This window comes from Canis lupus, chromosome 22 (assembly GCF_048164855.1).
Source record: "Canis lupus baileyi chromosome 22, mCanLup2.hap1, whole genome shotgun sequence".
Classification (NCBI taxonomy): Eukaryota; Metazoa; Chordata; class Mammalia; order Carnivora; family Canidae; genus Canis; species Canis lupus.
Window position 1 is genome coordinate 55,380,792 of NC_132859.1, and position 12,513 is coordinate 55,393,304.

At 45.7% G+C, this 12,513-nt stretch overlaps 1 long non-coding RNA gene across 1 annotated transcript; it reads right to left on the bottom strand.

The window, feature by feature from the left end:
• Window positions 1-703: 703 nt before the first annotated feature.
• On the bottom strand, window positions 704-11,876 carry LOC140614523 (uncharacterized). The gene is made up of 4 exons (XR_012015371.1): window positions 11,749-11,876; window positions 10,742-10,811; window positions 8,950-9,107; window positions 704-1,441 (listed from the first exon to the last, which is right to left on the bottom strand). It is a non-coding gene; the product is annotated as an uncharacterized lncRNA (long non-coding RNA).
• Between the last annotated feature and the right edge of the window lie 637 nt (window positions 11,877-12,513).

Sequence of the window (12,513 nt, forward strand, 5' to 3'; positions counted from 1 at the left end):
CTCTGTGTAGGTCTTCTTTGGAGAAAAGCGGGTACCTTTAAGTTGGAGAAGAGATGGCAACTCAAGGGGTGTTATTTCCTGTCATGGCCACATACCAGAAGGTTCTTGAGTATGTGTATGTGCGTTTGCCTGTGCCTGTGAGGAGAGGTCGTTGGATAGAATTTGAAAGCAGATCCTCTCCATATTTATAGGTCTATATCTATTTCTCTCTCTTTCTGCACACATCTCTTTCTAACCATTTTGTCTCTATCTCTATAGGGAGATCTAGATATGGACGTATAGAGATTAGATATAGAAATGTTTAGTTTGCATATTTAAATATAAATATATAGTTCTGTTTATAGATAATTATTATATTATGAGTAATACATTTAATAATAAATATATTAAGTGGAAACATAGATTTATGTTTATATGTTTGTTTATATAAACATCTATTTATGTTCCTGGGAGCGATCTATCAGTAGATCTATCACTCTATCATCTATCTAGCTAGCTAGCTATATATCCCAGGAAGAGAAAAACCCAGATCGAACAGATGGGAATGTCCCCCTCCGGAATGTGTCATACAAGAAGATAGGCAAAAATCTTCTGTACTTTCCTGATGTGCTGATGCAATTAACTCAGAGATGTACCTGTGATGTACTGTGGGCCAGGAGCCAGTGGTCAAGAGAGAATCCTTGAGACATTTTCCATGCAAAAAGGTGTTTTTATTAAAGTATGGGGACAGGACCCCTGGGCCTGAAAAGCTTCACCAGGATTATGAGGAGCCTTGGTTATAATCTTTTAAGTTGCTGTGTGGGATGGGGACTCTAGAGATAAAAGAAGTTTCCAAAAGGATGTTCACACTTGAAAGATTTATAGGATCCTGGAGGTCTGGCTATCAGCAAACAAATGTTGCTTTTGGCCTCTAGCAAAGCATTAACATTCAGGCAGCTGTGAATTCTTGTAAGAATGTCCCACTCTGTCGGTTTCAAGTATTTGTTTATGGACTGCAAGTTTGTTAGGAAATGTAATTGTAGGGATGCCTGAGTGGCTCAGTGGTTGATCCTGGGGTCCTAGGATGGGGTTCCACATTGGGCTTCCCACAGGGAGCCTGCTTCTCCCTTTGTCTCTGTCTCTGCCTCTCTCTCTTTCTCTCTCTCTCTCTGTGTGTGTCTCTCATGAGCAAATAAAATCTTTTTTTAAAAAAGCAGATATAATTTTAAACTATATTTTTTTGGCCTTAGTTCCCCCTATCACCTGGGTCTTCTATCCCTCCATGCATCTCTTGGTTCGTTGGCCTTTGGTGGTGAAGAATCCAAAGGATATGAGGCAGGAGGTGAGTGAGATGGGATTAAGCCAATGAAGTAATTTCCCAGGGAGCTTGGGTAAGAGAAGTGCAGCAGGCAGAATGAAGTGAGAAAGTCAGGTTCTTGTCTCACGGAGTCGAAGAATGAATCTGGTGGACAAAGAGTGAGTAAAGCGACGGGAGTTTATTAAGCAAGGATACTGAGAAAGCTCTCAGGAGTGGGAGGGGCCCAGGCTGGGTTGCCCACATGAGTAAGGACTAGTGATAACATCTTTCACATCTTTAATGGTTTACTTCTTTTTGGAGTCTGGTTATCCTTTTTTGGGCACAGAGGACTGTCCTAAAAAAGACCCTCTCTACCCATACCTAGGGCAGGGTGGTCTCGTTTGTTTCTTTATTTCTGGTTTCCTTACATCTCAGCATCCTTAGGATCTTTGTGAGCCTGAATCTGTAGCCCCCTACCTATTTCTTCCTACCTAGACTCTCCTGTCCCTCAGTCAAGAACAGGAGAGATGTGGCTCTGAGAAAAGGTGCACTAAGAAACATTGTCACAGTTTCAATATTCCCTCCCCACAATTTGTGAGACCCAATTACTTCCAAACTCCTTTTTCCTCCTTTTTGTTTTGGATGGCAATGCTGCTCTGTGACTGACCTACACAACCAATGGCTCAGTAACAGTTCAACACTGTGGAGAGAACCCAAGGGTCTGCTGGGGAAGCATGAAGGAGAACTGTGGACTTGCTTGTTTTGCCCTCAGAAATCAGCATTAAGGATCCTGATATGAAGTTCAAAAGACTGCAGGTAGTACTCTGGGACATAGATCGAAACCCAGTGGGGACGGAGCCTGTCTCTGTACCTGTCATATAGAAGGCCAAATAGACTTCTTTTTGGAATGGATGGGTGTTGAATAAATAGGAGAATCTGTGTATGCTGGGTCTGTTTCAGGTCACTGATTCATACTTAGGGAAAGACATTAATCCAGGGACTGGTTCTCTGAACAAGTCCTGGGAAAACATATCCTAAGTTATTCAAAAAGAGTAGTAAGATAGATAAGGAGTTCAGAATTGAGAAAAATATTAAAATCATCTGAGGAAAGTAGAGGTGTTCATCACGCAAGTGGGTTTCTTGCAATTTACTCACTTATAGCTTGTATATTCTGAACAGAAAAACAGAAAGGGAAGGAACCGCATGTGCTTGAGGTCATCAATTTCATCTATAAAAAGGAAATAATACTGCCTGTCCCGTGACACTGTTGTGAGGACTAATAGTGATGGTTGTTGATGTAGAGACTTGCTAGGTCCAGTCACCATAAAATGTAAAAACAACACACTTTTTTTTTTAATTTATTTTTTTATTGGTGTTCAATTTACTAACATACAGAATAACACCCAGTGCCCGTCACCCATTCACTCCCACCCCCCGCCCTCCTCCCCTTCTACCACCCCTAGTTCGTTTCCCAGAGTTAGCAGTCTTTACGTTCTGTCTCCCTTTCTGATATTTCCCACACATTTCTTCTCCCTTCCCTTATTTTCCCTTTCACTATTATTTATATTCCCCAAATGAATGAGAACATATAATGTTTGTCCTTCTCCGACTGACTTACTTCACTCAACAGAATACCCTCCAGTTCCATCCCCGTTGAAGCAAATGGTGGGTAGTTGTCATTTCTTTTTTTTTTTTTTTTTTTATTGGTGTTCAATTTACTAACATACAGAATAACACCCAGTGCCCGTCACCCATTCACTCCCACCCCCCGCCCTCCTCCCCTTCTACCACCCCTAGTTCGTTTCCCAGAGTTAGCAGTCTTTACGTTCTGTCTCCCTTTCTGATATTTCCCACACATTTCTTCTCCCTTCCCTTATATTCCCTTTCACTATTATTTATATTCCCCAAATGAATGAGAACATATAATGTTTGTCCTTCTCCGACTGACTTACTTCACTCAGCATAATACCCTCCAGTTCCATCCACGTTGAAGCAAATGGTGGGTATTTGTCATTTCTAATAGCTGAGTAATATTCCATTGTATACATAAACCACATCTTCTTTATCCATTCATCTTTCGTTGGACACCGAGGCTCCTTCCACAGTTTGGCTATAGTGGCCATTGCTGCTAGAAACATCGGGGTGCAGGTGTCCCGGCGTTTCATTGCATTTGTATCTTTGGGGTAAATCCCCAACAGTGCAATTGCTGGGTCGTAGGGCAGGTATATTTTTAACTGTTTGAGGAACCTCCACACAGTTTTCCAGAGTGGCTGCACCAGTTCACATTCCCACCAACAGTGTAAGAGGGTTCCCTTTTCTCCACATCCTCTCCAACATTTGTTGTTTCCTGCCTTGTTAATGTTCCCCATTCTCACTGGTGTGAGGTGGTATCTCATTGTAGTTTTGATTTGTATTTCCCTGATGGCAAGTGATGCAGAGCATTTTCTCATATGCATGTTGGCCATGTCTATGTCTTCCTCTGTGAGATTTCTGTTCATGTCTTTTGCCCATTTCATGATTGGATTGTTTGTTTCTTTGGTGTTGAGTTTAATAAGTTCTTTATAGATCTTGGAAACTAGCCCTTTATCTGATATGTCATTTGCAAATATCTTCTCCCATTCTGTAGGTTGTCTTTGAGTTTTGTTGACTGTATCCTTTGCTGTGCAAAAGCTTCTTATCTTGATGAAGTCCCAATAGTTCATTTTTGCTTTTGTTTCTTTTGCCTTTGTGGATGTATCTTGCAAGAAGTTACTATGGCCGAGTTCAAAAAGGGTGTTGCCTGTGTTCTTCTCTAGGATTTTGATGGAATCTTGTCTCACATTTAGATCTTTCATCCATTTTGAGTTTATCTTTGTGTATGGTGCAAGAGAGTGGTCTAGTTTCATTCTTCTGCATGTGGATGTCCAATTTTCCCAGCACCATTTATTGAAGAGACTGTCTTTCTTCCAATGGATAGTCTTTCCTCCTTTATCGAATATTAGTTGCCCATAAAGTTCAGGGTCCACTTCTGGATTCTCTATTCTGTTCCACTGATCTATGTGTCTGTTTTTGTGCCAGTACCACACTGTCTTGATGACCACAGCTTTGTAGTACAACCTGAAATCTGGCATTGTGATGCCCCCAGCTATGGTTTTCTTTTTTAAAATTCCCCTGGCTATTCGGGGTCTTTTCTGATTCCACACAAATCTTAAAATAATTTGTTCTAACTCTCTGAAGAAAGTCCATGGTATTTTGATACGGATTGCATTAAACGTGTATATTGCCCTGGGTAACATTGACATTTTCACAATATTAATTCTGCCAATCCATGAGCATGGAATATTTTTCCATCTCTTTGTGTCTTCCTCAATTTCTTTCAGAAGGGTTCTATAGTTTTGAGGGTATAGATCCTTTACATGTTTGGTGAGGTTTATTCCTAGGTATCTTATGCTTTTGGGTGCAATTGTAAATGGGATTGACTCCTTAATTTCTCTTTCTTCAGTCTCATTGTTAGTGTATAGAAATGCCACTGACTTCTGGGCATTGATTTTGTATCCTGCCACACTACCGAATTGCTGTATGAGTTCTAGCAATCTTGGGGTGGAGACTTTTGGGTTTTCTATGTAGAGTATCATGTCATCGGCGAAGAGGGAGAGTTTGACCTCTTCTTTGCCAATTTGAATGCCTTTAATGTCTTTTTGTTGTCTGATTGCTAAGGCTAGGACTTCCAGTACTATGTTGAACAGCAGTGGTGAGAGTGGACATCCCTGTCTTGTTCCTGATCTTAGGGGAAAGGCTCCCAGTGCTTCCCCATTGAGAATGATATTTGCTGTGGGCTTTTCATAGATGGCTTTTAAGATGTCGAGGAATGTTCCCTCTATCCCTACACTCTGAAGAGTTTTGATCAGGAATGGATGCTGTATTTTGTCAAATGCTTTCTCTGCATCCAATGAGAGGATCCTATGGTTCTTGGTTTTTCTCTTGCTGATATGATGAATCACATTGATTGTTTTACGGGTGTTGAACCAGCCTTGTGTCCCAGGGATAAATCCTACTTGGTCATGGTGAATAATTTTCTTAATGTACTGTTGGATCCTATTGGCCAGTATCTTGTTGAGAATTTTTGCATCCATGTTCATCAGGGATATTGGTCTGTAATTCTCCTTTTTGGCGGGGTCTTTGACTGGCTTTGGAATTAAGGTGATGCTGGCTTCATAGAACGAATTTGGAAGTACTCCATCTCTTTCTATCTTTCCAAACAGCTTTAGGAGAATAGGTATGGTTTCTTCTTTAAACGTTTGATAAAATTCCCCTGGGAAGCCATCTTGCCCTGGACTCTTGTGTCTTGGGAGGTTTTTGATGACTGCTTCAATTTCCTCCCTGGTTATTGGCCTGTTCAGGTTTTCTATTTCTTCCTGTTCCAGTTTTGGTAGTTTGTGGCTTTCCAGGAATGCGTCCATTTCTTCTAGATTGCCTAATTTATTGGCGTATAGCTGTTCATAATATGTTTTCAAAATCGTTTGTATTTCCTTGGTGTTGGTAGTGATCTCTCCTTTCTCATTCATGATTTTATTAATTTGAGTCTTCTCTCTCTTCTTTTTAATAAGGCTGGCTAATGGTTTATCTATCTTATTAATTCTTTCAAAGAACCAACTCCTGGTTCTGTTGATCTGTTCCACAGTTCTTCTGGTCTCGATTTCGTTGAGTTCTGCTCGAATCCTTATTAACTCCCTTCTTCTCTTGGGTGTAGGATCTATTTGCTGTTTTTTCTCTAGCTCCTTTATGTGTAAGGTTAGCTTTTGTATTTGAGTTCTTTCCAGTTTTTGAATGGATGCTTGTATTGCGATGTATTTCCCCCTTAGGACTGCTTTTGCTGCATCCCAAAGATTTTGAACGGTTGTATCTTCATTCTCCTTAGTTTCCATGAATCTTTTTAATTCTTCCTTAATTTCCTGGTTGACCCTTTTATCTTTTAGCAGGATGGTCCTTAACCTCCATGTGTTTGAGGTCCTTCCAAACTTCTTGTTGCGATTTAGTTCTAATTTCAAGGCATTATGGTCCGAGAATATGCAGGGGACAATCCCAATCTTTTGGTATCGTTTCAGACCCGATTTGTGACCCAATATGTGGTCTATTCTGGAGAAAGTTCCATGTGCGCTTGAGAAGAATGTGTATTCAGTTGAGTTTGGATGTAACGTTCTGTAGATATCTGTGAAATCCATCTGGTCCAGTGTATCATTTAAAGCTCTCGTTTCTTTGGAGATGTTTTGCTTAGAAGACCTATCGAGTATAGAAAGAGCTAGATTGAAGTCACCAAGTATAAGTGTATTATTATCTAAGTATTTCTTCACTTTGGTTAATAATTGATGTATATATTTGGCAGCTCCCACATTCGGAGCATATATATTGAGGATTGTTAAGTCCTCTTGTTGAATAGATCCTTTAAGTATGATATAGTGTCCCTCTTCATCTCTCACTACAGTCTTTGGGGTAAATTTTAGTTTATCTGATATAAGGATGGCTACCCCTGCTTTCTTTTGAGGACCATTCGAATGGTAAATGGTTCTCCAACCTTTTATTTTCAGGCTGTAGGTGTCCTTCTGTCTAAAATGAGTCTCTTGTAGACAGCAAATAGATGGGTCCTGCTTTTTTATCCAGTCAGAAACCCTGCGCCTTTTGATGGGGTCATTAAGCCCGTTCACATTCATAGTTACTATTGAGAGATATGAGTTTAGTGTCATCATGATATCTATTCAGTCTTTGTTTTTGTGGACTGTTCCACTGAACTTCTTCTTAAAGGGGAATTTTAAGAGTCCCCCTTAAAATTTCTTGCAGAGCTGGTTTGGAGGTCACATATTCTTTTAGTTGCTGCCTGTCTTGGAAGCTCTTTATCTCTCCTTCCATTTTGAATGAGAGCCTTGCTGGATAAAGTATTCTTGGTTGCATGTTCTTCTCATTTAGGACCCTGAATATATCCTGCCAGCCCTTTCTGGCCTGCCAGGTCTCTGTGGAGAGGTCTGCTGTTACCCTAATACTCCTCCCCATAAAATTCAGGGATTTCTTGTCTCTTGCTGCTTTAAGGATCTTCTCCTTATCTTTGGAATTTGCAAGCTTCACAATTAAATGTCGAGGTGTTGAACGGTTTTTATTGATTTTAGGGGGGGATCTCTCTATTTCCTGGATCTGAATGCCTGTTTCCCTTCCCAGATTAGGAAAGTTTTCAGCTAGAATTTGTTCAAATACATATTCTGGCCCTCTGTCCCTTTCGGCGTCCTCGGGAACCCCAATTAAACGTTGGTTTTTCTTCCTCAGGCTGTCGTTTATTTCCCTTAATCTATCTTCATGGTCTTTTAATTGTTTGTCTCTTTTTTCCTCAGTTTCCCTCTTTGCTATCAACTTGTCTTCTATGTCACTCACTCGTTCTTCCACCTCGTTAACCCTCGTCGTTAGGACTTCTAGTTTGGATTGCATCTCATTCAATTGATTTTTAATTTCTGCCTGATTAGCTCTAAATTCTGCAGTCATGAAGTCTCTTGAGTCCTTTATACTTTTTTCTAGAGCCACCAGTAGCTGTATAATAGTCCTTCTGAATTGGCTTTCTGACATTGAATTGTAATCCAGATTTTGTAACTCTGTGGGAGAGAGGACTGTTTCTGATTCTTTCTTTTGAGGTGAGGTTTTCCTTCTAGTCATTTTGCTCAGTGCAGAGTGGCCCAAAGCAAATTGTATTGGGAAAAAGAGAAAAAGAGAGGAGAGAAAGAAGGAAAGAAAAGAGAAAGAGAAAAAAAAAAGGGAAGAAAAAGAGAAAAAAAAACGAAAAAAAAAAAAAGAAGAAAAAGAGAAAGAAAAAGAAAGGAGAAAAAAAGGGGGTGGGGGAAGGAAACAAATCAAAAAGCAAAACAAAACAAAAAAAAAAAAAAAAAAAAAAGAACCACAGGGGAGTATCTTCTGATTCTGTGTTCTTTAAGTCCCTTGGCTTCCCCTGGAAGTTGTCAGTCTAGCTGATCTTCTGGGGGAGGGGCCTGTTGTGCTGATTTTCAGGTGTTAGCAGTTGGGTAGCTGCTCTGCCCCTGCCTGGTGCAGGGCTCAGTGGGGGTTGTTTACCCCGTGAGGCCGCAGGAGGAACAGCCCCAGTGGCGGGGCAGCTCTGGAAACCTGGATTCAGCTCCGGCAGGAACTCCGTCTGCAGGGCCTGGAGGCTCCGGGGCGGGGCCGTTGCTCTGCTCAGCTGGGGCAGGAGCGTCCTTGCTGTCCTGGGCCCTCCCGGCCTCTGCCTGTCCCGGGGGAGGCAGGATCCTGGGCTGTGTCTCGGCGCCCTGTGCTCCGGAGCCTGCGCTGTTGGATTCGCGCTCCCGGGCTGCGCAATCCCCTCCGCGGAGCTGCCGCCCGAGCCCCTCCGAGCTGCTCCGGGTCCCGCCGCGCGCTGCAGCCCTTAGGGAGCTCGGCGCACTCTCCTGGGCGCGCAGTTGCTCTGTTACTGTCCCAGGGAGCCCGAGGGCATCCTCGCCCTCCTGGGTCTTGCTCCAACTCCCCGCGAGCCCCTTTCCCCCGGGAAGGTCGGTGCAGCTCCTGCGTCTCCGGGACGGGGCTCTCCTGTCCTGGGGACACTCGCCCTGGCCTCAGCCCAGCTCCTCGCGGGGCCCCTCCCCCTTGGAGGCCTTTGTTCCTTTATTTCTTTTTCCCCGTCTTCCTACCTTGATAGATGCGCGAACTCTTCTCACTGTAGCATTCCAGCTGGTCTCTCTTTAAATCTCAGGCCGAATTCATAGATTTTCAGGATAATTTGAAGGTTTTCTAGGTAGTTTGGTGGAGACAGGTGATTTGGAGACCCTACTCTTCCGCCATCTTGCTCCTCCCCCCAAAAACAACACACTTGATTAATATAGCTATCAATATAGCTGCCATATACTTTTTCATTTTATTTATTTATTTATTTATTTATTTATTTATTTATTTATTTATTTATTATTTGAGAGAGAGAGAGGGAGAGAGAGGCAGAGACACAGATAGAGGGAGAAGCAGGTTCCATGCAGGGAGCCTGACGTGGGACTCCATGCTGCATCTCCAGCATCCCACACTGGGCTGAAGGTGGCGCTAAATCGCTGAGTCACCGGGGCTGCCCTACAATATACTTGTTAAAAATATATTTTATCTATTTATTCATGAGAGAGAGAGAGAAAGAGAGAGAGAGAGAGGCAGAGACACAGGCAGAGGGAGAGGCAGGCTCCATGCAGGGAGCCCGAAGTGGGACTCCATTCTGGGTCTCCAGGATCACGCCCTGGGCAGAAGGCAGTGCTAAACGGCTGAGCCACCCAGGCTGCCCATTTTCAATTCTTAAAACACACAATTCGACTTCTTTCTAGCAAAGTTTTATGTGAGTTGGTGTACCTATCAATTAAAAGCTGTAGGGTATGGATCCCAGACTGCCCCTAAGGTGCATGTTCAGAGCCCTTCCAATTCCTCCAAGTGCAGCCTGGAAACCACCGAGCCGGTCTGAGGTCACATCCACAGCTGTGGGAACCAAGTGCCAGAGGCCGTCACGATTTACTGGATCAGAAACCCAGTTGTCTCCTGACGCATCTGAGTCAGGGAATTGGTTTTTCTCAGGGCAGGGTGAAAAAAACCTTACACGATCAGGATTTCTCTCATCCCAAGAAAAATGCTTAGGTTTTTTTTGTTTGTTTCTTTTTTCTCATGTTGTTTGGCTATTTCTCTTGTCACATTGCCCTACTTCCTTTGGTAATTAGTTTTGGAAAGAAATCATTCACATAATGAAAATGATCTAGAAACTCAGGTTAAAAAATTTTTCTAGCCAGTGTGGATATGTGTGATTCACAGTTGCTTTAAGCCTACAGAAATTTGTTTGCACAAATGAATAACAACTTTTAATAAACAGACTTTACTGTTCACTGCTAAAAATATTCCTGTCAGAAGGGCAAGACAGCCGAAGAGTAGGGTCCCCAAGTCACCTGTCCCTACCAAACTACCTAGCTAACTCTCAAATCATCCTGAAAACCTATGAATTCGGCCTGAGATTTAAAGAGAGAACAGCTGGAACACTACAGTGAGAAGAGTTCGCATTTCTATCAAGGCGGTTCCCACCTTGGCTTCACCGGGACCTGGTGACTGTGGTCTCCACCTTTGCCTCACCTGGACCTGGTGACTCTGGTCCCCACCTGGGCCTCACCTGGACATGGTAGCTGTGGACTTCATCTGGACCTGGTGACTGTGGTCCCCACCTGGGCCTCACCATACCTGGTGACTGGGCTCCTCAGCTACCAATGACTAACATCCAGGATGGACCCTTAGTTGCTACTGATACCAGTACCATCCCCAGGGTCTCACTTGTTCCTGGTGACTATGGTCCTTGTCTGGGCTGACCTGACTCATCCTTGGCTCTGATCCTCTCCTGGGCCTCCCCTGCCTTGCAGGTATGGTCTCCCTTGTCGTGGGTGTGTATTGTCTATGGTCCCTTCTGGGCCTCACCTGATGGTACCGGGCCACGATATCCTCCCTTCACAAGGCCAGTAGGTTCTCCGAGTCCTCCTGCATGGTGCTGCAATCCAAACACATCCAAGAATGACGGCACATGAAAACCTTCCGAGGACACATGCGTCTGGGTGCTCCCCGTGGGCAGGTCCCCCTCCGTCTGACCAGAGCCGGAGACAACCCCATAGCCCTGAGGGGCAGAGGCTTGGCTGGAACATCACACGCCGGCCCTCACTGCCTGTCACTCGCCCACCTACAGTCCACCTTCCCAGCCACTGTCCCAGGACACGCCGTCACGCTGGGATCACAGAGCGCTCCCACCCCGGTATCAGGAGCACACGGGCGGGGGACCCAGGAGGCTCTGGCGAACTGCCGATCTGATGCTCGGGTTGCTGTCTCCCAGCCCGGGGGATATCGAAGGTTTCTCTTAGATTCCACAAGCACAACGACCGAGGGGAGAAAGCAACGGACTAGACTTCATCAAAATTAAAACCTGATGCCAGCAAGAGTGCGACCAAACTCCCCACACTGAGGGCAACGATGCGTGAATAGCCTGAGGGGGGGTCTGGGGGGAGCACGAGGGACTCTGCCCGCATTCCAGTGCGTGAAGAGTAAGCCTGCTCACTGGTCAGGGGGACCCAGCAGGCCCTGACCGTCCTCCCCTCACCACAGAGTGGGGCGGGGGGGTGTCATCCCTGTCGGGGTCCTTGCATCTAGGACGGGCTGGAAAGGTCACGTATTGTGTCTCCCTGAATAGCACAGGCCTTACAGGGGAGCGGGGGTCCCGAGGGAGCTGCCAAACTCTGACTGCAGCCTCTTTCCCTGGACAGGGCCTTAGGGGGCCACCCTCACCCCGTGGGGCTGTGGAAGGGCTGCAGGAGCTGCTCAAGGTCATGTCATTGGGGTCGGGGTGTTTTGGACCCCAGCCCAGGAGGCCAGCGCCCCCACCCGGACCCACAGGCCCCAGAGTGGCCCACGGGGAGCAGGCATCAGGGGCCACTCACCTGTGACCTATCGCTGTGTGAGCGCCTCCTCTTTATGCATCGTGTACTGGGTAGAGTGGGAGAGTTGGGGAACTGGGTAGAGTGGGAGTTCTGGGGTACTGGGGAGAGTGGGAGAGTTGGGGTACTGGAGAGAGTGGGAGTACTGGGGAGAGTGGGAGAGTTGGGGTACTGGGGTGAGTGTGAGTACTGGGGAGAGTGGGGGTACTGGGGAGAGTGGGGGTACTGAGGAGAGTGGGAGTACTGAGCTACTTGGGAGAGCAGGAGAGTCGGGTCCCTGTGAGCCAGATCCAAAGCACGAGTGCTTCCGAAGGTCTGCAGAAGCACAGTGAGCGCCAGGCAGTAGTGGAACCCGGGGGCGTCACAGTTCCGCCCACAGTGGGGTCCCGCATCATTACTGTGGGCAGGCGGGGTCCAATCAGCACTTAGCCCTTCACCCTGAAGGCCAAGGGTCCCGGGGGAGGGTCCTGTCCCCCCGCCAGGTGGGAAGGGGATGCAGGCACCCTCCCCCATCCTCGGGCCCTGCAGGCCTCCCACCATTCTAGGCAGACTGGGGGTCACAGATGTCCCCCCGACCCCCAGAGTTCACAGCATGGGGTCGCACTTAACATTTGAGGGGCTCCTGGGTGGTTCAGTCGGTTCCACGTCGACTCTTTAATTTGGCTCAGGTCAGGATCTCGAGGTTGTGGCATGGAGCCTCACGTGGGGCTCGGGCTCCGTTGGGTGAGGAGTCCACTCCAGGTTCCCCTCTCCCTCTGCTCCTCCCTA